Here is a 25,477-nt window from a genome sequence, read left to right as displayed (position 1 = left end):
AGAGGCCCAACAAGAAATGCCCCCCAACACACACAATGCTGGTCTGGAACTTAAAGAAAGGAATCCTTTTCTCTTAAGAAGTCGATTTCCTTTGGGTATTTTGTTATAGCAATGCAAAGCTGGATAATATAGTTTCTTTAGCCATAAAATAGGCAAAAATTATGCCAGTATTCATAGGAGTTTGAGAAAAAATTAAAAAAAGATCTTATTAACAAATATCCCTCTTTGTGGCTTCAAGCCATCAGGACATAGGATCACCTAGCACCCTTGCCTTTTTTCCTCAGTGTTTCTGCTAAGGAATTTGTTCCTCACTATGACAGACATCTTTAAGGAGTTTCCAACTGTACCACGTCAATGATGGGGGTGCATCCAGTTTTATTTTGGGCAATGTTCAGGTGTATCTGTTTACTGAGCCCACAGTTGGTGAAAGTGGTCAGTTGGGCAGAATCCCTGGTTTATCCTGAAGTGGCACAGCCTCTTACTAACTTCCCTACAGTGACCTGGGAGATAATGTGTCCAAGTTGTTCCTGCAGAGATGCCTGACACCAGAATAGCCTGGGTGTCCTAGGTGCTTTGAGGATACAGCCGTGTCTCTGGTTTATGTGTTCCTGAAGTTTCCAGGTCTTCTTCAGTGTGAATTACATGTTGGCAGTCAAAAAAAAATGAAAGAAGTATTGGGGGAAATTGAAGCAATGCACATGAGACTTTTTATCTGGACAGCACTCAGTGGATAACATTATTATCAGTCTGATGCAGTGGTTCTCAACTTTCCTCATGCTGTGACCCTTTAATACAGTTCCTCATGTCGTGATGACCCCCAACTATAAAATTATTCTGTTGCTACTTCATAACTGTAATGTTGCCACTGTTATTAATTGTTTATGCAGGAGATCTGATATGCAATCCCCAAAGGGGTCGCTAGTCACAGGTTGAGAACCACTGTTCTGTTGGCTAGTCTGCCCAAGGATCCCATCTTAAGCTCAAGCAATGTGATCCAGAAGGCAAGGGCTACGGGGTGTTTATGTGTGTGGGGTCAGTGTCCATTTCCTGCCTGGTGGTTAAGCTATGGTTTCACAAAAGTCAGGGCTACCACAGTCCTTGAGAGCACCTGGGCCTCTCGCCTCTGGGTGCCATCAGCACAGGTCAGAGGCATCCACTTCACAGGTCATGAGATTCAACCCTAAATCATTTGGGAAGAGGGGATTCCAGCAAAGAAATCAACTGCAGGCTTCTCTCTTGGAGCAGCGGCAGGAGTGACGAGCAGAAAAAGCCAAAGGATGTAGCCACAATCTTTGTCCTAGGCATTCATCCTGGTGTGCGGCTTGTTGCAGTGTGGCTTTGAGAGGATTTAGGACCAGAGTAGCTCAGAGTCACTCACTGAGTGACCAAAACAGTCTTTCCTCTAAGATACACTAACCCTTGGTCCTGAGATCCTACAGACTTGCCTCTCAGGTGGGAGCGAAGTCAAGGACCCTGTTCATCCTGTTCTGTCCTTAGGCCAATCTCATTTCTGCGTTTTCAAAGCTGGAGCCCAGGGTTGTCAGGACACCCGGGAGGAGATGGTGGCAGTGCAGCTAAAGCTTCTACAGCTAACAGAACCCTGAAGGAGATGGTGATGAAGGGGCTGGAAAGAATGTGGGTTCTACTGATAGAGGATGCCAGGAGCATTAATTTCTCCGATGTATGTGATATTTTCTCTTTACACTCCCTCCACTTGGGCTGAAGCATATTCTTTAACGACTGGCCTTGCTGTCCTACAGTGAACTCTGCCTAAATGGTCAACAGATCCAAATTCACAACTGGACAAAGGAGATTTCATTTGTAGCGTGGTACTCCCCCAGTGACAGCCTCGTCCTGACTATACCACAGTCTCAGCTGGTTCCTTACCCTGGCCTCTGGTCTTAAGGAGAGCTCTGCCTCCTCCTTCATTGGGAGCCAATTGCCTCACACCCTTTGAGGTCAAGTGAAGTTATATAATTCCCACAATGTAGGTGAGCAGAGGCCAGACAGGAAGGGTTGGTCTGTATCAAATCAGCAACATCTCAAATGCAAACATGGCGGATAAAAATAATCTGTGCTTGTTAGCTGGCTCCCTGCCCCATATAGCTGCTGAAACTGACATCGTATCTTGCTCAAGGGTAAACAGTCTCTCCATTTAGAACTGGTGCAGTGGCAAGCGACCGAATCAGCTACCAGGAGACCAGTCATAACTCGTCACATCAAGAAGCTTAATGGTTGAGAGCCAGGCTGTGTGCTAGGAGCTTTACATACATTAGCTTACTAAATCCTCGCACCAGCTCTGAGCTGCCGCTGCTGCTTTACAGGTGGGGAGGGAGGCTCAGCAAAGTGACGTGGTTTCGCAGGGTCACACAGGTAGTGGTACAGAAGATGGGACTCAAGCATTAGTCACTCTTGCCCCAAAGGCCAAGTTCTCTGGCCCAGTCTTCACTGTCAAGGGCCACCCGAAAGAAGAGGTCATCAGATGTGGTGTGTTTAGACTTTGTCCCTGGTTATTGTTTGGTGACTCTGGGTCTGCCCTTAGCTGAGAGGTGCCTTTCAGAGAAACCACTGAGGAAAGATGGAGCTGTACTGTGTCTCTTCTGGCAGTGACTGAGCCCGCCTGGCTCTTCTGACTTCACCCCCCTGACAGGGTCCTGTGCTAATTTACTTGATGTTAGCGTGCCTTCCTTCCCCAGATTTCCTCATCAGAACAACTATTGGGATTCTCCAATAAATGGTGCCCCATCTCTTGTCAGTATTCCGAGTCAGAGCTAAGGCAGAGCTAGGAAGGTGTGGGCCAGTGTCATCCTAGCTCCAGACTGAACTCCAGACTGGATACGGTCACTTTGTGTGGGAGGGGAACAGAGTTTCACGGCAGGCCGCTGGGCAGCAAGCCCGGAGTGGAACTCCCGCTCACAGGTTCCTTGGAGGCTCTTTGAGCATCTGCACTGGCAGGAGGGGGTGGAGAGAAGCATGCTGTTGGTAGAGGAAGGAGATAAATATGATGTGGCCTTTCAAAGACTCCAAGGGGCATGCTGTGTCCTCAGACCACTGTAGGGGGCATTTGAGTTCAGGCTGCTGAAGCGGTCATGGCTTTGGAGGCAGTGAGCTTCCATCCAAAGCAGTTCCTGGAGAGGGTGAAAGGCTCAGAACCTCATCCCAACCTGTGGTCCCCAGGGAGTCTTGTTGATAGTTGCCTACTCACTATCAAAGCACCAACATGGGCAAAGGGGTTATGGGGGCCAGACTTCTCTGATCCCCATTAGCCTATGGGTCCTCCCTTCAACTGATGATCAGTGTCTCTTCCCTTGCCAAAATTGTGGTTCTGTTTCTTGCTATGTTCCTTGGTGCCAGCTCCATGTGTCATGACAGCATCTGCATCTTCAACAATCCTGTAGTTATATCCTCTGGCGGGAATAGTCCACATCTGACCCTGGATTATAGATCTAAAAAGCCCAGGAGAAATGCAGTGAGAAGCACAAGGTTCCCACAGATCTCTGGCCACAACGACAAATAGCTTCGTACTGAATCTGAATTAGATGCCACCATTTGGCCAGTCCCAGAGTCGGGGTGGGTGAGAGTGATACCTTCTTCCTCCTACACTGACCCCACCTGTATCTTCTTTAGAGAGGGAGTTGGGACCCTGAGGAGCAGTGATGAATTATGCTTTGTGAGGTGGCTCTGTTCCTTAGAGGAGAAGGAAACAACAGGCATTTGCTCTTCTCCATCCATCAGGGAAGTGCCATTCCTGCTGAGGATACAGGGAGATGCTGGAGGTAGGCATAGGCAGTGGTTTCGAAGGAGCACTTTCCTCTCCGGGAGCCACTCTGCAGCTTGCTCCATGCCGAACTCTTAACTCTGTGCTGGTCTCCACGCTTCCCGCTTGTCTTCTGTTACCCTCAACAGTCTCTTGAGAAAGAGACCATTTTCTCTCCCAGTTTATTGTGGATGAAGGGAAGCACAGAGAAACAAGTGAGGACTTTAAAACCCAGTCAGTCTCTAGGCGAGTCAGTTTTCCTGGATTGGAACAAAATACCCCTGATAAGCAACTTGTAAAGAGTTAGCCAACAGTGGTGGTGCACGCTTTTAACCCCAGCACTCAGGAAGCAGAGGCAGGTGGATCTCTGTGAGTCTGAGGCCAGTCTGGTCTGCAGAGTGAGTTCCAGGACAGCCAGGACTACACAGGGAAACCCCATCATGAAAAACCAAAACCAAGCCAAAACAAAAGCAACAGAGACTTAATTTGGATTATCGTCCAGAGATTTCAGTTCAGAATCAACAGTCGCCATTGCTTGGAACTGTGGTAAGATATCATGTCATGTCAGAAGCGTGCGGTGAAACAAACCCACTCACACATGAGCCAGGGAGCAGAGAGCAAGAGAAGTAGGGGTTAGGGTCCTATAGCCCCTTCAAGGCTACACCCTTCAAGGGACATGAGGCCTCCTCCACTTGTGACTCTACTCACTCCTGGTAGTGCTATGCTGAGGACCAAGTCTTCCACACAGGGGCCTTTGGGGCATCCGAGATGCAGGCTGTAGCAGTCCAAAGGTCCAGGGGCTCATGAACGAATGTGCATCTCAGCTCATTAGAACTCCAGTCTCAGAGCCGCCCATGAGGTCTCTGATGGACTGGAGGGGAGACTGAGGTATTATTTTAAGTACATATTTTTAGTTGGTATACAAAACAGCAGGTTCCATGTTCATGTATGTCAATCGGTGTACCTTGCTCATGTTGGTTCCCCTGTTACTCCCCTCCCTCTTCTCTCTCCTCTGTTCCCTTTCCTTTCACAAAATAGAAATCATGGAATCTAATTTTTAACTGGTTCTCACTGCCTTCCAGTAGAATATGATATATCAATATTGATATTGATATAGCAATATCAACCTTTGAGAGACACTTCAGGACGTGGCTTCTTCCCCATTCACGAAGACCAGTGCCTACAAATGAGTGAGTACTAGCTGTGAATGGGGCAGCTCTCTGTTCTTGCTGGGGTCAGATGAAATTTTGAGGAGTAGTGTGTGACAACCATGTTCATCTTGGAATATAAGTTACCAGAGATCTCATACTACTGACTCCGATGTAAACTGAGTGGCTCAGATTTTGGAGTCATTGAGCTTAGAAGTTGGCTTTCCTACCATGTCTAATTAGCTGTGAGAAAACCCAGCAGGCTGAGTCAGTGAGGAGCAGGCAGAAGGAGAGGGCCGGGAAAGCAGCCAAGGGGAGTTTGACCACAGAGCTACCTGAAAAAGTATGCTAAGAAGGCAGGGAAAGCTGTGGGGCCGTGACTATGGCAACAGAAGAGATCACAAAGCAGCTAGCATGCCAGGGAGTCAGCAATGGGAAGCATGGGTCTCCAAATCCCACAAAAAGAATCCATAGAGAGCTCCAAGCAAGAATCCACCAAGCAAGAATGGTGGCTTCCAAGAAAGAAGGAAAGGAGGAGAACCGAAACACATGCTTTCTTCCAGGCCCTGGGGATGCTGGAAGGGCTGGGCTGAACGTCTAGGAGGCTGGGAAGGCCCTGGAGCACAGGAGCAACAGACAAAAATGTTCACCCAGAGCAGTGGTTCTCAGCCTTCCTGATGCTGCGACCCTTTAATCCAATTCCTCACACTTTGGCGGCCCCCAACCATAAAATTATTTTAGTTGCTACTTCATAACTATAGTTTTGCTATTGTTATGAATTGTAATATAATTATCAGATATGCAGCTATCTTAGGTGACCCTTCTGTAAAGGTCATTCGAAGCCCAAAGGAGTTGTGAACCCCAGGTCGGAAACCCCTAAAGCAAGGGCTATGGCCTCTCTAACAGTGCAGTCAGCGCACATTCTCCACCTTCTTATCCCTTCAGCTGACTGAGAGGCCAAGCTTGAGCTCAGAGGGGGTGGTTCTGCAGAAGTGACAGGGTTATTTTATATTTCTTTCTCACCTGGTCTCATTTGAAAGAGAGGGAACAAATCTCCAGAAAAAATTATTGTGAGTAAAGAGGGCTTGGTTCACCCCATGGACAATGAGACTGCCTGAGGAGGATGCCGGGTAGGCAGTTTCTTAGTAAATGTTAGCAGAGGGGCGGGGACTCTGCTGCCCTGGAGACCCTAGGGGAGCCCCTCTGTTGGGCTGAGCTTGGCAGAGTGGGTAGCCTGGAAATTCTTTAGAGACTATTAAACATGGATTGTTTTCAGATTAATTACTCAGAAGAAGAAAGTGAGTGGACCCTTAATATGATGGGAGGCTGGAGGATATTGTGAGTAGAATTAATTAGACCTCTCTGGTAAATTTATAAGCACCCTTAGCAAATAATTGCATGTAATTATAGTGGCTATGATGACTGGAGGGAGCTCCAAGTGAGCTTAACACAGGCAAGCCTCAGCTCCCAGGAGGTGGAGTCGGCATTTCTCAGCTCACATGGTGGGCTAAGGAGGAGGGCGAGGGCTGTAAGCCAGGAAGGAAGACACAGGCATGGCACCACCCTTTCCTCTACCGCCTGGAGTTCAGGAGAGTCACATAAAATCCCAAGCCATCTTGCAAGGCTGAACAGACAGTGTAAGAACCACAGTCCCGATGACTTGAGCAAAGCTTCCATCACCACGGACCAACTGCAGAGTTCACCTCAGTTAAAGAAGCCAAGCCTGGTGTTTACTGCACCACCCTGGGATGATGCACAGCCACTTTACTATGCCTGCCTCAGGCTTCCAGAAATCTCGCCTCTACTGATTTTAGAGGTTTACAGTTTGCACGTTGACATTGGAGAGAGAAGGTCTTCAGCAGGATGCTAGCTACAGTCGGGAGCTGCTAAGTGTCCCTTCAATAAGACATCTCAATAAGACATCTCATTTAAGGCTGCAAGGATGCTGAGGACAAGGACCGATAAACCACAAACATGGTTGTAAACTACTCTACTGTCTCCAGCATGGGTATTATGACATGTTAATACCCATAATTTATGAGGTGTTTCTCCCTAGGAAGGTTTGCAGGGCCAGTGGTTTTCCCTCAGACTCTCCCATGGAGTTTAGAAGCCACCAGTGCTCCACAGCCCCATCCCTCCAAGATTTTGATGAATTGATCTAGTGTGGGCCGTGGACGTGGGTGCTTTCAAATTCCCCTGGGTGATTCTTCTTACACAGTGGAAGGAGAGCAGATCTGCAGTTTGCCTGACTGCAGTTCCTTACTGTGGGTGCTAACTTTATCCTCAGGCTTTCATTTTCAATAAATCTGGGGCACACTCCAAGCATCGGCACTTCTGCCTGGTTCTCAGGGGTCACTAGTTGGGCATCAGGACCCTACTCTGAGGGCCATTGCCCTATAGCATCATTTATAGCCCTGACCCATCAACTTTCTGGTGGTTAGTCACGGCTGTATCCAGCTAGCATGGTTTTAGACATCTTCCCTGGATCTTCTTCGGTTTTTCTAAGTTAGCATCTTTTCTGTTCTGGATTCTTCTTGGCTCTTGACCTATTCCTTCCTTTCTCACCCACCAGTGGCATTTGGCCCTGGCTTTGGGCCCCAGCTTCCTACCAGGCTTCCCTGGCTCTGATACTTTGCCCATTCTTAGTTTCTTGGCATGGCCTTGTCCTTCTGACTCTTCATACTCCTGGACAGCAGGAGCAGATACCTAGCCCAAGCCTCTCCTCTGACACTGCCCTCTGGCAAGCCCCCTTTGAGGCTGTGTAAACATTAAGAGGAGGAATACATGGTATATGCAGCGAGGGTGCCGGAGCCTTTCCCAGCAACCTTTACTAACAATAACACATGTGACTACTGTCGGCTAATGTTCTTCAAATCTGTACTGTGACAGGTATTTGCTCTCCTAGACACTTGTGGGAATAATCTCTTGTGTTTTTCTTGCTTGTCCAACTCTGCTGGAAGGCACGTGGGGCCCAGAATCATGTCTTACACAGGTTGCCAATCTGATGAGCTAGCAGTCTTGAGTGGGTTTTTCTCAGATCTGGGACTTTATGATAAGTAGTACTTCTCTGATTGATTTGAGAAGTGAGGGCAAAGGTTGAGCTAGGCAAGCTTTGGACCTCAGTCCTGACATGGAGTTGATACATGTGTGATGTTGGATTGGGTGGCTTCTCTTGTGTGGTGGGCGTACTCTCCTCTCAGCAGGGACGGGGTATTAGTGCCACATGAAGACTTCCTGTCTTGATTTGGGGACATCTGAAACACAAAGGAAGTCCAGGAGTAGTAGCAGCCATGTGGAATCCCTGATCAGCAAAGACTCTTAGGTTGTAGGCAGTCAAAGTTTCAGGATCACCAGCTCTTAAGGTAGCAGATGGTTAACAAAATTAATTTTAAAACCGTGTTTCCGTATTTGACATCAAATTCCTTCTTATAATGAGTTCAGAGTCTTTGCGAGAGTGGCTTCTGAAGGTTTTTTAAAAATAGAACTATTTTTATTAAATTTAAAGAGAAAATCACAATGCAAGTTAGTTTTAATTAAAACTGAGAAAGGAGTACATGTACGGACAAAGGAGGAGTTTGTGTAGGGACAATATTTGATTGAAGCAGAAATGACTCTTTAGGCTGAAGAATAATTGGCTTAATATGTGTAGGGAGGACTTTGGCTAATTCCCTGATCACTTTTATTCTATCCCACTAAGAGAGAAAGTAGGAGGCCAGGTGTAGTAGGACACACCATTAATCCCAGCACTTGGGAGGCAGAGACAGGTTGATCTCTGAGTTCCAGGCCAGCCATAGCTACACAGTAAGTTCCTACCAAAACAAACAAAACTAAAAACAAAAAACCCAAGGAGACAAAGTAGGGGAATCCTAGGATAGAGAGTCTTGGTGACTCAGGTTGACCCAGAGTCCTAGAAAAAAACAGCACTTCCTATCTTTGGCCCCTTTTCTCAGGCTAGCCAGCATGACCCACCTCCTAAGCATGGGCTGCCAACCAACAGCCTGGGCAGGAGTTCACAGCAAACTGTCCTGGGCACGCTGGGAGCTGGAGTCTAAGGGAGGGGAGGACATGGGTTAGAAAGAATCGGTTTTTAGATCAGTTTTAATAGTTAATGTGGAAATACAGAACAGGAAATGAAGTAGCATAATTTCTAGACTCTATGAGGCTTTCTCAAATATTGCCTAATGTTTACTTGCCCAACCACATTAGGTCTCCATGATGCTAAACACTTTTTAAAGGCTTAGCATTTGTTTTCAATCCTTCAAGGCCCAGGTGACCTCATGCTATTCCAGTTTCTCTGAGCTACAGAGCTATAGACTGCAAAGCCCAAACTACACCATAAGTAAAAGCAAAGATAACAGAGAGTATAGCAGCTGCCTTACTCCTGAAGGTAGCTGAAGACATTATCAAACTGACTGCCACCCGAGAGCCTATCACACAGTGGGGTGGCCTAGGATAACAGGAGTATCCATTATCCACAAACATATTAACAGAGCTGCACCTGGGTTGAGGGGTACAAGAGGGTATTGAGCACACCAAGGTTTTGTGGAAAGTGTTCTAACATGGGATTACATTGCTGCTGAGTGAGGAGGAGATTAAAGCCAGGCAAGGATGGAAGCTGGGAGCGACTTGGGAGGCATAGCAAGCAATGGCCTGCCAAAGAGGCCATTAACTTTTAGAAAGTGCAAAAATGCTATTTCATGTGCCCATGAGGAATTATATCATAGACAGGGCTGTCATTGTTAGTCAGATGTCCATAAGATGGAGAAATAGTTCTGGACTATCCAAGGGGACCGAGGTCATCACAAGAGTCCTTTAAGGGAAGGAAAAGACGGGGGGCAAGGCAAGGGGAACAGGTGGAAAGGCCTTCGCAGCTCCTGTGGGCTTGGAGATAGAGGAGGTAGGCAGTGCACGGAGATAGGAGAAGGCAGGAAGTGGATTTTTCTCTGGAGAGTCCAGAAAGAACCAGCCCTGCTTGCTAATTCCTTGCTTTTAGCTCAGTGAAATCCAGGCTTGAAGATTTGTAAGACACTGGTGTTGGTTCAAGCCATCAGGTGTTGACAGTCTTTTACAAAGCGTCTAAGAAACTATGGGTTTGCCATGGCAACACTCTGTGGGACTTGGTCTTGGCTTGGACTGGAGTGGTAGCAGTGGACATATCAGGAGGTGATTGAGACAAAGTCAACAACATGTATAAGTAAACAAAGAACCGGGCTTGAGAGAACAGGGAGGCAAGCTGAAGAGACTCAGAGTTTCCGTGGGGAGGTGGACAGGACTTGGAAAGTTGCCCTGAAGAAAACAGTCTTCGGCTCCCTAGCACCTCTTGCCACATCCCAGGTCTGCACTAAACTGTGCCAGAGGGATTTGGGAGTTCATTTTTTTATAGTTATGTTCATTTTTATAGTTATGTGTTGACTAAATGTGTGATGGTAAGTCACAAACAAATTAAAATTTGATATTTATAACCTCTTCCACATTCCCTGACCATGAAGGAGAGCCCCCAAGCTTCCCCATGATTCCCTCTGGATCTTCCCAGACTGTGCCTAGGAAAGACCAGAACATTTTTATCAGAGAGGAAAATGAATATGGAGCAAGTAAGAAAGCAAACTGTTTCTAGGAGTGGGGATGGAAAGGTCTCCGGAACAAGGGCAGTTTCTCAGAGGAGCGCTGGCTACAAGCTGGAAGCAAGACAGACAGGCTTGGGCAACAAGAGGCACAATCAAGGTAGGGAAGAAAGGGAAAGAGGAGCTTCAAACATGTTGCTATGGTTTAGAACTGTGTCTTCTGTAATATTCTTTGAGAACATGAGTAAAAAATAGAATTGCTTGTAAGTACAGAGATGAAAAACACCTCACGCCCTACAACTCATTAATTGAACGCTATTCTTTCCCTCCCCAGATTGTAAGTCTTCAGATTCTAGCCTATTCTATTTCTCTAGATGCTGAAAAGTGAAATTATGTTGCTTAGTTGGGAAATAATGAAGCTTGTCAATTGCTGGTGTAAATAATCTCAGCAGAACAAAAATCAGTTCTTCTACTTTCTCAAGGGTATTTTGAATTATAAAGCTATAGTTTTAGATGGGGCCTCCAAAAGAAACATACTTGTGAGGAAAAAGTTCTGTGGTTATCACTGTTTTCTTCCTGAATCATTAGTTGTCCTGGTAATAAACTAAAGTCGAATTTAATCTGTTTTCTAAAAGATGTCATGGTTGGCACTTTCTTTTAAGCCAGAAAGAAAAGCTCATACTTCCTTATTCCACAGCAGTAGATACTAAGAGTTTGAAAGATCTTTCTTTTTTCTAATCCCAAGAATAGAACCCAGGACCTTAGACATGCTAGGCCCTGCACACGCCAGCACTTTGCATACACCAGGGCCTTGTACACGCCAGGGTCTTGTACACGCCAGGGTCTTGTACACGCCAGGGCCTTGTACACGCCAGGACCTTGTACACGCCAGGACCTTGTATACGCCAGGGTCTTGTACACGCCAGGGCCTTGTACACGCCAGGACCTTGTACACGCCAGGGCCTTGTACACGCCAGGACCCTGTACATGCCAGGACCCTGTACACGCCAGGACCCTGTACACGCCAGGACCCTGTACACGCCAGGACCCTGTACACGCCAGGCAAATGCTTTACCACTGAGCTGCATCCCCTGTCCTAGATTTCATATTTTGAACAATAGGCTCGGGCTTTTTTTTTCTTTACAAAATTCTTAAAAACAAACAAAACCACACTTTCATTTGAACCATCCTCTCCTAGGCTATCTCTGGAACAGATCCAGGTTTATGTGGTCAGTTGAGGATCTACCAGTTTTCTGTAAAATCTAAAGCATGTGGACCTGAGTGATTACTCTTTAGCTCTTGGGGAAGGTGAAAAGGAAGCCATTGCAAGAGTGGATCTCAATGCCCTCCTCACCCTGAGCCATATGGGGGAGACGGCTGGAGGGCCCCAAAGCTGGCTAAAGGAGCATGCTTGTCTTTTCAGGCCTGACCATGTTCTCTCTCTGGGAGTTCTTCCTCCAGCATGGGAATCCCAGTTTCTGTTCTTAAAACGTCTTTGTTTTGGAGCCATTTCAGGAAAGAGTAGAATGATGGGATTCAAACACATGTTATTCTCTCAGAAGGTACAAAGTAGAGTCAGATTTTGTGTTAGTCAGGGTTCTCTACAAGAAGAGAACTTACAGAATGAATCTGTCTGTCTGTCTGTCTGTGTCTTTATAGAGAGGTGGGCATCATTAGGGTGACTTATAGGCTGTGGTCTAGCTAGTTCAACAATGTCTGTCAACAGAAGGTCCAGGAATTCAGTGCTGTTCAGTCCACGAAGCTGGATGTCTCTACTGGTCTTCAGTAGATGCCGGAAGATGTAGGTTCTGATGCCAGGGAAGGAATGGACTTGTCAGTGAGAACGAGAACTAGCGGACAATCTATAGGCTGCCACCAAAAGGTGCGACCCACATTAAAGGTGGACCATCCCACCTCAGAAAAGTGGGTTAAAAGTGGATCTTCCCACTTCAAATGATTTAATTAAGGAAAAAAAAAATTCGTCACAAGTGTATCCAGACCTTTGAGTTCTAGTTAATTCCAGGTGTAGTCAGCTTGGCACTCAGGGATGGCCATCACAAGTCCACCCTCTGTCAGCTTGGCCCACAGTCATGTCTCCATGCTATGCTTAATTTCCAAATGAAAACAATAACCAGGCCATAGTTATACATAGTTTATAATGTGATAACTATCTCTTGTACAATTGCAAACACATTTAAAAAAAGAAATACCAAAAGAAAATACAAAAGAAACACTAATGTTAGTTATAATCCTTGCTTCTGTAACTAGTCATGTGACTTTGGCTAGTATTCCTAACTACTTTCCTCTATGACCCATCCTGTATTTCCTCTACCTTTGGAAAGCACTTAACCAAGTCTTAACTCTTCTCCTAGGGGAGTGACCCATACCTTCATTTCTGATGAGATTATCCTTTGTGCCATCCTGTCTGAATGAGGCTGGTGTGGTTTCCCATTGACTTTAATCACAGGGCACAATAGCACCAAGAGACGTCCATAGGACCCTCTGGCACTCCAGACATAATCTTTTTACCCCCATCGTAGAGAAGCAATCCAATTTTCCCCTTGGTAATCTGGCTCAATCACCCCTCCTAATCAACCCTTCTTAACCTGTTAATGACATCAGAAGCCCATAGTGGACATGGGGAAGTCAGAGCTCTTTTGGTATTTCAAGACAGGATTTCTCTGTGTAACAGTCCTGGTGGTCCTGTTACTTGCTCTGTAGACCAGGCTGGTCTTGAACTCATAAAGTCCCACCTACCTTTGCCCCGTCAAGTGCTGGGATTAAAGGTGTGCACCACTACCACCTGGCTGTATCTTCTTAAGAATGTAGTTGTACAGATATTTGTGTTTCTTTCTTCAGTTTCTCTAGCAAGCAACATAATATCAATTAAGAGAACATCGGTGATTATCAGATTTAAGTTTCAAGGACCCAAAGAATGTCCCTTGAGGGACATTGCCACATAGTAGAATGTTTGTTGGGGATTCTGGCAGGAGCCCCCAGCCCTGCCTTCCCACCCTGCTCCAAACTGCTAAGCCAGAAGAACTCAAGGTTACAGGAAGAGGAAGTGGGTCTCTAGGGGTGACAGTGAGTGGAACAATTCTCTTTCCCACCCCTTGATTCCTGGCTATGGGGGAAACTCTTCCATATGTTGGACACTGATCCAAAGGCGATACCACCTTCTGGAGACCCCTGCCTCAGTCCTCCAGGCTGTTGCCAATCTAATTGGTGCTATAACTGTGACTTCAAAAGGCCGTTACATTTTTCTATCAGACCAGCTGCTTCCGTTGGTAGCAGTGGGAAACATAGTAAGATCAGTGCATTCTGTGTTCATGGACCCAGTATTGCACTTCTCTCTGTGGATACCATGATGGTGAATAAGGTGTTCTGAAGTTCAGTGATGGTAGTTTTGGCAGTAGCATTGTATGCATCAAAGGCAAATCCATAACCAGAGTAAGAAGTATCTACTCCAGTAGGGAGAAAGCATTGTCTTTTCCATGGAGGAAGTGGTCCAATGTAGTCAACCTGCCACCACATCACTGGCTGGTCACCTTGGGGAATGGTGCCATATCTGGGGCTCAGTGTTGATCTCTGTTATTGGCAGATTTGGCACTCAGCAGCAGCTGTATCCAGACCAGCCTTTGTGGGTGGCAGTCCATGTTGTCAAGCCCATGCATAACCTCCATCCCTGCCACCGTGGCCACTTGGTTCATGGGCCCATTGTGCAGACAGGATGGCTGGGGAAAGAGGCTGACTTCAGGATGGGCCATCCTCACTACTTGATTACTGAAGTCCTTCTCTTCTGAAGTCACCTTTTGGTGAGCATTTACACGGGACACAAGTATCTTCATATCCTTTCCCCATTAGGAGAGATCTATCGACATACTTCTTCCCCAGACATCTTTCTCACCATTTTCCAATCGTACTCTTTCTAAGTCCCTGCCCATCCAGCCAATCCATTGCTACAGACATGAATCAGTGAAAAATAGCACATCTGGCCATTTCTCCTTCCCAAAAGTCATATGGCAATGTGCACTACCCAAAGTTCTGCCCATTGTGGAGATTTCTCTTCGTTGGTATCTTTCAACATTACCCCAGAAAGGGGGTATAAAGCTGCAGCTGTCCACATCCGGGTGGTACCTGCATAATGTACAGAACCATCCGTAAAGCAGGCCCTGGTCTTCTCTTCCTCAGTCAACTGATCACAACACACACCTGTTGAAGCTAAAGGTACATGCTCGGTGGCAGATGGCTTTGTAATGGGAGTAGAAACCATAGGCATTTGGGTAGCATCTTCATGTAGCTCTCATGTGCTGTCAGGACGTATTTGGGCCTGATCATATATCTACCATTTTCATTTTATAATAGATGGCTGCTGTGCACGTCCTTCTTTATGACTTAGTGGGTCAGTAAACACCCAGCTCATAATGGGCAGCTCAGGTCACATGGTAACTTGATGGCATATTGTCAGTTGTTTAGTGTCCACTAAGGCCCAACAGCAGGCCAAGAGCTGCCTCTCAAAAGGAGAATGTCCACAGATGATGGTGGAGCCTTGCTCCAACACTCCAAATGTCTCTTCTGTGGGTCACTTCTAGGGGTCTGCCAAAGGCTCCAAACAGCATCCCTATCTGCCACTGACACCTCAGGTTCCATTGGGTCTGCTGGATCAGATGGTCCATATGGTAGAGCATCCCTGACAGCATCCTGGATCTGTTGAAGAGATTTCTCCTGCTCCAGGCCCACACAAAGCTAGCAGCTTTCTGAGTCACTTGGTGTGTGGGCTGGAGTAACACGCCCAAGTGAGGAGTATTCTGTCTTTAGAATCCAAACAGGCCCACTAAATGTTGTGTGGATGGTGCCAGGCATAATAACATACCCTTCACCTTAAAAGGAATATGTCTGCATGCCCCACACCACTGGACTCCTAAGAACTTAATGAGGTAGAAGGGCCCTGAATTTTGACTGAATTCATTTCTCATCCTCCGGGGCATATATGTGTTACCAAGAAGACCAAAGTGGTTGCTGCCTCCTGCTTACTTGGTTCAGTCAACATAATGTCATCAATGGACCTATATGATGTTTTATAGAACAGACAGGTGATCAAGATCCCTTCAAGCCAAATGATGACACAGGGCAGGAGAGTTAATGCATCTCCAAAAATTGAGGCGAAATTGAGCTGGTCTCTCTGACTGAAAGCCAATTGCTTCAGGTGGTCCCCATGGGCAGGTTTTGAGAAAAAGACATTCGCTGGATCAATAGCTGCATACCATGTACCAGGAGATGTCCTGACGAGCAGATTAACACACCGTGTCTGGGACAGCAGCTGCAATCAGAGTCACTACTTGACTGAGCTTTTGATAGTCGACTGTCATTCTCCACGATCCATCTGTCTTCTGCACTGACCAGATAGGAGAGTTAAAGGGAGACGTGGTGGGACCACCACTCCTGCGTCTTTCAAGTCCTTGACAGTGGCACTGATTTCTGCAGTTCCTTCTGGGATGCAATAATACTGGTTTTTGAGTCACTATTTTCCTTGGCAGAGGCGACTCTAAAGGCTTTCATTTAGCCTTTCCAATCATAATAGCCCTCACTCTGTAGGTCAGGGAATCAATGCAAGAATTCTGCCGACTCCTTAGCATATTTATCCCAATTATACATTCTAAGACTGGGAAATAGCCATAGGATGAGTTCTAGAACCCACTGGATCTACTATTAGTTGGACTTTAGCCAAAATATCCTTAATCACCTGACCTCCCTAAGTCCCTACTTTAATTGGAGGACCACAATTTTTCTTGGGGTCTCCTGGACTCAGTTTCAATGCAGAACCAGTTGAAAGACCTCAGGATTTCTGGTGGTTTTCTTTGCCATGGTGTATAGTTACCCTTGTAAAAGACCATAGGTCCCTATGGGGAAGGACTGGAGAAACGCTAACAGTGAAATATTCAGGCATTTACCAAGGTCCCTTCTCAGGGGAACCTGGCCATCCCTTCACTCAAGGGGTTCTGGGCCTGTAAACTGGCTCAGATCTGGAAATTGGTTCATGAACTGAGATTCTCTTTTGCCACTATCCAGCAGAGTCTTTCTTTCATTTGTTTGAGAATTTTTCTGCTTATACACTCAAACAAAAATACGGTAGGCCTCTTAACCATTTTATGCCGGGAAACACCATCATTGATTAGCCAGTACCAAAGATCCATATGAGTCATGGCACCCTAAAAACCACTTTGCCTGTGCTTGTCCATCATGGGCCAGGTCATTATAAACACGGCTTTGCCTACGCTGACCATTAGGATAACTACAACCAGCAGGCCTTTGGTGATTCTGTGCTTGCTTTGGTGCCCAGTTAAACACTGCTGCATTTAATTTATCCAACAGAGCATCACTGTCTTCAACTCTAAGGTCTGGCACAAGGGATAGGGGCTACAGTAAAACTCTTCCAATGTGTTGGCACCCCTCTTGCCATTTTGTGTTTTATAGGATTAGTGAATGGCGTGTCTTCTGGGCTTTCCCATTGTGGAGGATTAGGTTTACACAGCGTACACACTCTAGCATTGCAATTTCCATGAGCCTTAAAAATTCCTTCATCAACAACTAAGCCAAGGGCTATCAGGCATCTCCACCTCCTCAGCAGTCCATCTTTCGACAAATGCTTTAGCCAACCATTCAAACAAACCTTTGACACCTTGTTTAACTGTGAGAGCTTCCATATTAAATCTAGAATCTCCACTCAGTGGGCCCCTATCAATAAGTTCAGCCTGATCCAGTTTTATGCTCTTTCTGCCATTATCCCTCACTTAAAAACCCATCGAACACATATTCCCCAGACTTCTGCTTGAATGAATTAGGAAACTCATTATGCTCTTCAGTGGCATAGCGTGCCTCCTTATGGACTACACTTTTACCTGCCCTTTAGGAACCTGCTTAGACTTATATCTGGTTATAGGTCCAGAGGCAACTATTGGTGGCGGGCCCCGAGAGGGATGTCACTATTGTCTTGCCTGGTGTCTTCTTCGGTGAAAGTTACTGCTGGTTTAGCAGACAAGGCTTAATTTGCTGGGTCAAAACCAGAAAAGGCAATTATTTTAGGGGATGGGGTGGGGGCCCATCTTCTGCTGAGGGCGGAGAGACTACTTCCTTGGGTGAGATAACCCCTTGAGAGTCTGAGGTTCAAAGTTTTCAGCCTCAATAGGGTCCTCCCTCACATCTCCACACCAAGTACAGGATTGCATTCTTTGCTAATTAATGCCTATCCTTTAACTACCTGCTGACACCCTCCCTGGGACTTGAGCTTCCTTTGTAATTCAGCCAATCTTATAATGAGGGCTTCAATCTGGCTTTCCTCAACTTGAGCCCTGCGGCTCCTGGAGAGAAGATTCTCTTCCAGGGTTCTCCTGGAAAGTTTTATGTCAACTTGACACAAGCTAGAGTCATCTGAGAGGAAAAGACTTCAATGAAGAAAAAAACCCCACAAGATCAGACTGTAGACAAGGCTAAGGCTGTAGGGCATTTTCCTAATTAATGATTGGTGGCGGAGGGTCTAGACCATTGTAGGTGGTGCCACCCTTGGGCAGGTGGTCCTGGGTTCTATAAGAAAGCAGACTAGATAAGCCATGGAGAACAAGTTAGTAAGCAGCACCCTCCATGGCCTCTGCATCAGCTCCTGCCTCCAGGAGCCTTCCCTGTATGAGCTCCTGTCCCGACTATAGACTACGAAGTGGAAGTGGAAGCCAAATAAATACTTTCCTCCTCAAGTTGCTCTTGGCCATTGAGTTTCATCATAGCAATAGTAACCCTTACCAGGCACTTAGTAACCCTTGTTATGCACATCCAGAGCTGATCAGTTTAATCACTGAGGTCATTGTTGTCCTTTACTGTGTTCTGCGATGCTGGAAGTTTACTAATTTTATCATGGAGAGCATTCTTTTCCTTTGTCAGTTTATCTAGAGATGCTCGTAGCGTACAACCTGCATCATCATTATCCTTATCTTTCCACAAAGTGAAAGTTTTATATACAGGGTACCAAATCCATTGCCTCTCACAATTAGTGAATCAGGATATATAAAGGAGATTTATTAAAATGGCTTACAGGTGTTTAGCTAGTCCAACAATGGCTGTCTACCAACAGAAGGTCCAAAAATCCTATAATCCATCAAGGCTGGATATCTCAGCGGGTCTCGAGCATACAGAAGAATCCAGAAGAAGTAGGCTCTAAGGCCAGTGAAGGGATGGACTTGTCAACGAGAGTGAAAGCAGACAGGCAAAGAGAAGCATCAGGTATCTGCCTCCATCACTCCCTGCCTGTTCCTTTGAGGCAGGGTCTCTCCCCATACCAATGGTTTCCATCTTCTTGGTTAGTCTGGGAGCCAGCCAGCCCTGGTGATCTTTTTGTTCCTGTCCTACCAAGAGCTGGGGATGCAGGCATTTGTAGTGAGGTCTGGCTTGCCACATGGGTGCTGAGCTCTGGACTCTGCTCCCTCTGATTGTGGAGCAAACGCTCTAAACTCTTGAGCTCTCTCCAGCCCCCACATCCGGAGTCTGAAACTCTGTTTCTGTTCTTCCTTTCCATGGCTGCTGGATGCTAGCAGGGCATAGGGGATGTTGCAGCACTGAAAAGAAAGAACCGGCAAACAGCAGGACCAAATGTGGCCAGCGCGGCTGCTAATAACCTTAAGGAGTAATGACCACATTATGTAAGAGATCATTAAGGAGACACATACAGGATTGCAGGAATGATCAAGTTCAACATCTGTTCCTAATAAAAAGCTCCTTAAAAATCAGGACTAGATGGCAAGTTTCTTAACCTGATTAAAAAATATCATGCTTAAACATGAGCCAACATCGGATGCAATGTGATGGTAATGAAGACCTTTTCATCAAACCAGGTGCAGCCAAGGTGCTCATCACTGCATTGTCGTTTAGTTTCCTAACATTCCGTCCAACTTTATAAAAATAGAATAGAAAGAAGCAAAGATAATGCCACAGAGAAGAAAGCTATTGTTTTGTGTAGATGAGACTATAGCTGCCGAAAACTCTAATAAATAACATAGAAAAAAATATAAGAATTAATGAGCTCAATAGAGTAACTGAATGCCTAAGTACTTACATAAAGATCAATAGCCTGCTTTTCTAACATTAAAAACAAGTTATAAAATACAATAAAACCCGAGGCCAGATCACAATTGCGGTAGTTATGAAATAGCTACAAATAACTTTAACAATGAAGACTGAACAATGTATTTGCAGAAAACTGCAAAATTGTTAGTTATAAAAAAAGACTCAAGAGTTACAGAATATGTCAAAGACTTTGCTTTCCCCACGTGTGTGTGTGAGAGAGAGAGAGAGAAAGAGAGAGAGAGAGAGAGAGAGAGAGAGAGAGAGAGAGAGAGAGAGAGAGAGAGGAGGGGAGGGAGGGAGGGAGGGAGGGAGGGAGGGAGAGGGAGGGAGGGAGGGAGGGAGGGAGGGAGAGAGAAAGAGATATTTTGGGAGTTTGAGACAGATCTGTTTAGCCCAGGCTTGCCTTGTACTCAAGAGCCTCTCAACCTCTGCAGTGCTAGGCTAGGTATGGGACCTCACATTCGGCTGAGTGCATTGCTTCTTTGTAATTCAGTTGTTTTATTTAATTGAGTAATATGGTGTGTTATTTTCTTAAGGCAATAAACATCATTTCTCTTTTTACCTGGGCTACGAACCTTCGTAACCCTTTCTGTCTCCTCCATAGCAGTTAGGAATATTATAATTTAAAAATATTGATTCAGTTGTTTGTTTAGTAAGCTTGTTAGCTTCCACCATTTTTTCCAGACACTTGGATGAGTATCTAGCATGCAGTGGGTGCTGGATTAATACAAACATGCTATCACATGTAAAAATCTTATATTTGTCTCTTCCTGTCTCTAAGAAGTAACTTTAAGCTAAATGGCCAGGAACTTGAGGAAAAAGTTATTACCATAACACTTATTAATTCAACATATTAAACCACACTTAAAAATATATGCTTTTAATAGACCAAGTATAGAAAAAGTAGAAAAGAAAAAGTCAAGGATATTTATCAACCTTCAAAGCCTAGAGCAGAGGGAAAGACTAGCATGTGGCAAGATAAGCCAAGGCCCTGACAGACACAAATCCACACAATTAAAACCTTCCAAGAGGGCAATATGGCCGAAGTGATGTGATATATTGTGTATAAAGACTTAGGTACTTGTTCTCCTTGATTTGGTGTGATACTAGTACTGTTTGAAGAAAATCTGGGGATTTTTTTTTTTTTTTTTGGAACAAGAGGGGTTTTAGGCTTAATCTCTGGGTTTGTTTTGCATCTTAAAGAAAATGAATCTCTGCCTATCAGTTCCCTCATCTACAAGATGGGAACACTTTGCCTTGAAGTGTTGTAAATTGTTGTGTAATGTAAGAAATCACTTGCAAAGTCTTAATTAGTTATTATTACTGTTTTACATCTAAAACCCGGTGAACTCAAAGGTACCTATGGACTTAGCTGTATTCATAAAGGTCTCAGTATAGTTGGCTTATAGAGGGGTACTTCCATTGGCCTACTGAGAAAGAGACTATGGAGATTTGGTAAATTTAGCATTCTCCATAGAGTTCAGTTAGTCTGATAACATGTTTACAGTCACGTGATGGAAAAATGATATGAAAATGAAATGAAATTTATGCCCTGGCAATGCTGAAGCACGCACAGGCAGCCCCTATAAGGCGGTTCTGTTGAACTTGTTCATATTGGGTTTCATGGTATAAGCTGATGAGGATGACTGACCAGGTCTCTTCCTCAAGAGGGCACCAGATCTCATTACAGATAGCTGTGAGCTACCATGTGGTTGCTAGGAATTGAACTCAGGACCTTTGGAAGAGCAGGCAGTTCTCTTAACCGCTAAGCCATCTCTCCAGTCCAGATGGAAAAATGCCACACGCATAAATAAAAGCCCAGAAGGGAAAGAATGTTGCCAGTGGTTGTGTTTGTGAAGCATACTCTTGGCTTATCTCTAACACTATCTTCTCTGTCTTCAGCGTTTGGAAATGTAGTATGGGATATTTTAAAATAAAGAATAAAAGTTTAGGGAAGGACAAAGAAGGGAAGCCTGGGGCTTTTGTAAGTTGAAAATGCTTTAGTAATTGATTTTTGGCAATATTTCTGAAGCTATGGCATCTCTCAGCATCTGGGAACCTTTTCAAAAGAGGAAAAAAATCATTTAGATTCTAAAACCAAAGGCTTGAATTGTGACTTCCTATATTGTTAGACTCTCTGAGAATTCAGATGGGAGCCCCCTCCCCACCCCCAGTTTGTCAGATTTCTATCACTATTGAGCTGGCTAGGATAATTGACTGATAAAGAGCAGTTTTATTTGCCTCAGAGTTCTGAAGGTTCATGATGGAGCAGTATCACAGATTTTGCTATCTGAAGATGCAATGCATCATGGTAGCACACACTGAAAGAAAACTGTTCTCATCAATCAGGAAGTGAACAAGAGGAAGAGACTGGAATCCCACAATCCCCTTGGAGGGTAGGGCCACATTGACCTAAGAACTGCCATTTATGGTCCCCTTCCACTTAAAACCTCTACCCCACCTCCTAGTAGCACCATCCCAGGGCACCAAGCCTTTGGCACACGGGCCTTCGGGGCACATTTATTCAAGCTCAGGCAGTCACAGTGGAAGACTCAGAAGCACTGATTAGTGGGCATCTGTGCCCGGAAACCAAATGAATAAAAGTGGCCAGCACCTTCACTGACGAATGCCTGAAGAGAAACAAGGTTCAGGGTTCACAATGCGTAGTTCAGTTGTGTGCTGTCTACCCCACATTTCTGTCTCATCCTGCTTTCCCCCATCCTACCTCTCTCTCTATTACCATCTACCTCTCTGTGCTCTCTGTGTAGCTTGTAAAATAGTTCAGTGCTTCCAGAGGGCAGCTCGGCAATCTACCCTCTAATTTAATAATCTTGCTGCTGTCAATCAATCATAATGAAACCGAGGTACGCGGAAAGAAGTGTGAAATGAATGCTGGTCACAGAGTTACGTATCACAGTGAAAATCAAAACCGCAGGATAAGAAGGGCTGGCCAAGCAAATTGCTAAACATATGTATGACAAATGAACGTGTGGCTATTAAAAGTGCCTTTGTATTATTATCAACAATGTCCAGTGGCAAAACACAAGTAAATCAAGTTCCCATAAACACCAGGACTGCAGTTAAGTAACAGAGAGACACACAAAGTTCCCACCGATGTGTTATAACTATAAGTTCACTAACAAGAAAACCCCAGAAAGTTAGCAGTGATTTTGTCGGGGTGGCACAATGATGGTCCAACTATGTGAGCATCACCAAGACACATACCTGTGATGATCAGCCTTAAAAAAAAAAAGGAGGAATTTTGGTCACAGTTTGGGAGGTTCCAAGGCATAATCAATTGGCCTTGTTTTGGGGCCCATGGCAAGGAAGCACAACATGGCAAGAGAACATGATTGGTCATATAGCTCACATCATACCAGGAAGCAGAAAATATATATTAAAAAGACTATGATATTACAGTCTCCTTTGGAGACATGCCTCCAGTGACCCAAAGACTTTCCAGTAAGTCTGTCTTAGTCACTTTTTGCTTTCTGATAGAACACCATGACCAAGGCAGCTTAGGGAAGGAATGGAAGGAAGGGTTTATTTGGGCTTCCTGTTCCAGAGGGAGAGAGTCCATCACCATCACAATGGAGATGCTGTGATCGCTATTGTTGGCGCTGGAGCACCAAAGGGGAGCTCATATCTTAAAACCACAAGCAGGTAGTGAGAGAGGTGGAGCTGGGAATGACCAAAGCAGCCCCTGACCCCCTCACCCCCAGCCTTGGCCACCAGTGATGTACTTTTTCCAGAAAAGCCACACCCCCTAAGCCTACCCAAACAGTTGCACTTTCTGGAGATCAAGTTTAATGTGCCCCAAAATATGGAGGGGGGCATCTGATTCAAACCACTACCAAGATATATATATATGAAACTGGGTTTTGCTGTATAGCCCTCAAATTGACTCATGATCCTCTACCTTTACCTCCTGAATGCTGGGATTACAGGCATGTGTTACCTCACCTGGCTACCGGGTTCCACTTCTTGAAGGTTCCATCAACTCCCAATAGTGCTTTGGTGGTGACAAAAACGATCTGTGAAGGCCAGTCACCCAAACCATAGCAGTGATTAACTCTTTTAAAAATGTTTGCATGAGTTCAAAGAATTTTATAGTAAATATGTGTCTTTTTAATATGTAGCAAAGCATTAATATTGTTTAGTAAAGAAGCAGACTTAATTGTTGTCATGGGAATGGAAAAGTCTTTGTGCCAGAGATCATCCATCTCCCAAGGAGCAATCTTCAGGCCCTCACATCCTTAGCTCCACATGGCAACATCTACTTACTTGAAAGATTCCTCCAGTGGGAACCAGAGACTCTGATGATTTCATCTTCAGTCAGTGGATTAATTTTGAATGAGCACATAAGTGAGGAGATGTGTTTAATGAAGGCAGAGAAAACCAACAAGGTTGGTGTATTACCATCTCATTATGGTTTAGGAATCAAGACAGTCTCTGGGTCTCTCAGTTTTTATTCACATATGGGCCTTGATGGCAAGTTTACTTAAATCCATTTACGTTCCAAGAGTCAAGCCAGGCAGGACAGGAGAAAGCCAGATTTCCCTCTGCTTAGAAAGACTTCTTTACCTTTCAGAGTGATGATGACTATAGCTCTCTTGGAGGGAGGATGGCAAGTTCCCAGAGGTGCCCTTAAACAAACATGGGGTTACTGAAGCTCAGCGGTCTTCAGAGGGGTTATAACCATGCTGTGTGGTTTTCTCCCTTTGTTGTTCACCTCTGTTACCTCTTCTCCACCATGGGCCTTGAAGAACAAAAGGATTGTTGGCAGAGGCTGCTCATTCATTCCTGGCCACTTAGACCCTAAATAATTACTCAGAAACTATATTATTTGCAATGCTGTTTGGCCAGTAGCTTAAGTGTATTGCTAGCTAACTGTTCTATCCTAAACTAACCCATTTCCATTAATCTGTGCATCACCATGAGGTCATGGCCTACCGGCAAAGTTTTGGTGGGCTCTGGTGGAGGCCTCTGTCCCCGGTGATGGCTACATGGCTCCTTTCTGACTCTGCCTTCTTTCTCCTCTATCTCTACTTAGAATTCCTGCCCTACTCTACTCTGCTAAGCCACTGGCCCAAAGAGCTTTATTCACTAACCAATAAAAGCAACACATATACAGAAGGACTTCCCACACCATTTCCCATTTTCTGTTTAAACAAAAAGGAAGGTTTTAATGTTAATGTAGCAAAATTACATATAACAAAACAGCTAGCAAGTAAGAATTAAAGCTACAATATTGATATATACTTTATCTTTTATCATAACTAAGGAAAATTATAACTAAGACTCCAAAAGGATAAAACATAACCTAAGTAAACAGGAAGTGCATTGTAAGCAACTTCCAAAACTCTAGAATTGACAGAGACACCCCACTGCCTGGACAGTACCCAGAGTTCTTCTGTAACATTGTGGGCATCCATCTTCAGCCTACTGGACCATAGTATCTAGCAGGCTTTTCCATGAAGCAGGAAATTTCAAAGACAGTTCCACCTATATTGGCAGATTGTCAGTCACTTTCTTTTGTGTCCTGCAGAATGTCTAGCAGACTCTTTCATGAAGCAGAAACCTGAAGGACTCAGCTTCTATTTAGATAGCTTCAGCAATCATTCTTCTGTGGGTCCTAAAAATCCAGTCAAGCAGTTCAGGCAAGAGCAGTTTCTTGCCCAAATGGCTAATAAACTCCATAAAGAGCCTCTTTGATGCCCATTTTCCTCTTGAAGTAATTGGTGCTGTCAGGAGTAGATGTGTCTCATTGTCACGAAAAATCTAAGTTCTTAAAACATTTTAAATGCCATATTCTGTAGTCTTTGAAAGATCTGAAGAATATCTATCCATCTGAAATACATCTCTATACATCTAGAAAACCTACTAACATCACTACAAGC

The 25,477-nt window shown here is 45.0% G+C and overlaps 1 pseudogene; it reads right to left on the bottom strand.

The window, feature by feature from the left end:
- Nucleotides 1-8,024: 8,024 nt before the first annotated feature.
- On the bottom strand, nucleotides 8,025-24,378 carry LOC121676941 (annotated as a pseudogene).
- Nucleotides 24,379-25,477: the final 1,099 nt, after the last annotated feature.

The sequence above is a fragment of the Arvicola amphibius genome, chromosome 12, assembly GCF_903992535.2.
Source record: "Arvicola amphibius chromosome 12, mArvAmp1.2, whole genome shotgun sequence".
NCBI classification, from domain to species: domain Eukaryota; kingdom Metazoa; phylum Chordata; class Mammalia; order Rodentia; family Cricetidae; genus Arvicola; species Arvicola amphibius.
The sequence above is the reverse complement of the archived record's forward strand: the minus strand, read 5'-3'. Positions and strand labels throughout refer to the sequence as shown.